This window comes from Sardina pilchardus, chromosome 24 (genome assembly GCF_963854185.1).
Source record: "Sardina pilchardus chromosome 24, fSarPil1.1, whole genome shotgun sequence".
Classification (NCBI taxonomy): Eukaryota; Metazoa; Chordata; class Actinopteri; order Clupeiformes; family Clupeidae; genus Sardina; species Sardina pilchardus.
Window position 1 is genome coordinate 6,434,650 of NC_085017.1, and position 2,500 is coordinate 6,437,149.

Consider the following 2,500-nt stretch of genomic DNA (forward strand, 5'->3'; position numbering starts at 1 on the left):
GGGCTAAAGCTCCTAAAGTTGCCTTTGGAGACGTCTGTCTCATTTTATGCACAAACAGCTTGACACTTCATGCCTTAACGTTTAATCCCTCAACAGGTACTGTCACAGCGGGGCGAACGAGAATGTTTTGGAATGAGCGTTCTAAAGAATGTCTGGGTTCATGGAATCCAACGTGGACGTTTAGAGCCTTAGATTGTTGCAGAGCGGAATCTTTTGTTAGTGTTCAAAACTCCCCGGCTGAAGGGGAGTTAGTTCAATGCAGGCAGGTGCGGCCTTTATTGGTGCTCTCAGGTAGGGACTGTGTGTGTGTGTGTGTGTGTGTGTGTGTGTGTGTGTGTGTGCGCACACCTCTGTGTGTCTGGAGGGAACAGATGGTGGTGATCTACCTGAGGAGAGGCAGAGATGCTGTGAGCTTCCATGATTGTGTGCGTGCGTGCGTGCGTGCGTGCGTGCGTGCGTGCGTGCGTGCGTGCGTGCGTGCGTGTGTGTGTGGTCTGAGGAGATCCAGAGATGCTGCATATCTGTCCTACTTTACATGCTTGATAGAGAGCCAGGACCAGCTACTGTCATTATATGATGAGTCTAAAAGACAGAGGGTATATGTGTGTGTGTGTGTGTGTGTGTGTGTGTGTGTGTGTGTGTGTGTGTGTGTCTGTCTGTGTGTGTGTGTGTGTGTGTGTGTGTGTGTGTGTGTGTGTGTCTGTGTGTGTGCATGCGCATAAGCAAGCAATCAGTCATCATGAAGGCAGGACAGATTGAGGCTCCTTCACATGCTGAGATGCGGCTCTTGATGGAGAGAAAGACGCCCGAGAGTGTGTGATATGTGCATGCTGAAGTGTGTGTGATGACGTGTGTGTGTGTGTGTATATGTGTGTGTTTAGGTGTGTGTGATATATATCTTTGAGTGCCTGTGATTATATGTGTGTGTTCGAGGGTTCTTCTCCCCACCGCAATTAACCGGCTCCTGATTTTTGGTGGAGGTGATTAGGGAGCCAGGCAGGCACACACACACACACACACACACACACACACTCTCTCTCTCTCTCTCTCTCTCTCTAAGTGAATATTCAATGAAGATCGGAGCTGCTTGTGTTTATGAGAACTTTACAACTTCACTCTAAGTTTCAGTCTAATGGCCTGTGCAAGCTATATGATTTCAGCCCGATTTTGCCACGATTGCGTCGTGTCCGAATATGAAAAGTTGGAATCAACGCCCGTAGGAGGAAGCGTTTTGCAATGTGACATATTCAATGACTCAGGATTTATTGTCTGTGACATCCCAGAACGTTGCGACCAAAATTCTAGCATATCAGAATTTTTGTCCCGACGTTGACATCACTGAGGGGTCCTATAGTGTTGACACTTTATAGACAATGGTACTATGAAGCCACGAGACGCAAACGTTACATGATCTTGTAATGTGGCCAGGCTTACGACCAAGACGTGGCAAGCATTTATGGCTTTCTGATCTGGTCTATTGTAAAAGATTATTGTGAAATTCAAAAAATTGTGTAGTCTGCGCAGGCCATAAGGCAAGGCTGAGGTGCCCTGATAGCAGACATGGGCTGTGTCTCCCCATCTCCATACAGCAGTGGTACACACCCTGAAAACACTGTTCATTTAGCACTAGCGATGGGTATCGATAGCTGATACTAAACCGATACCGGACCATGATTCGTCGATACCAAGGTATTGTTATGGTTATGGTTATGCTATTTAGCATAACGCCTTTTGTTAAGATCCTAGACAAAGGGTGCTACTATCGATATTTATTTATCTATTAGTAACATTGACATTCTATTCTATCTGGCTGTTTGTGATGAGGGTGGATGATCGTATTGGTGTCGACGAAGTCAGTAGGTCTGAAGTTGAGTTAGTGGCACGATGCCCTGTTTGTCCTGTACTTCATTCTTTAATTTCCATTCTTTGTTATGGTGTGAAGTATCGGTAAGAACCGGTATCGTTACGCAGTTTTGATTTTGGTATCAGTATATAGTCCTAATGATACCCATCCCTAAGTGTGTGCTGGAGAACAGATTATTAAGTAGTTTAAATGGACCTGGTATGAGCCGTGTGGGTTATATTCTGAGACATTACATTACATTACATTACATTTGGCTGACACTTTCAAGCCAAAGCGACTTAAACATGGTAAACAGTTTAAGCTTTTTTTTAAAGCAATTCTCACAACAGTTCTAGGAACAAAGAGTGCAATAGACAGAGGTGAATACCATATTTGTCATTAAAATGAATCCATCAGCATAATGTCAGATGATGTTAAATGCATTGTGTGTATATGTGTATGTTAAATGGTATGAATATATGTGTATGTTAAATGTATGATGAATATACTGTGTGGCCATGTAGACTGTAGCGTAGCCATCTTTAATGCTCCTCTCACCTGTCTTCCTCTTTCATTCTGTTGCCATGACACCCCACCTCTTGCTCACGTCCCGTACTCTCCCGCCATCCTCTCTCTCTCTCTCTTTCTCTCTCTCTT

At 44.5% G+C, this 2,500-nt stretch overlaps 1 protein-coding gene across 4 annotated transcripts in view; it reads left to right on the forward strand.

The window, feature by feature from the left end:
• Window positions 1–2,500, forward strand: part of smad10a (SMAD family member 10a) — a 33,674-nt gene that overhangs the window by 11,217 nt on the left and 19,957 nt on the right. The window lies entirely within an intron of this gene.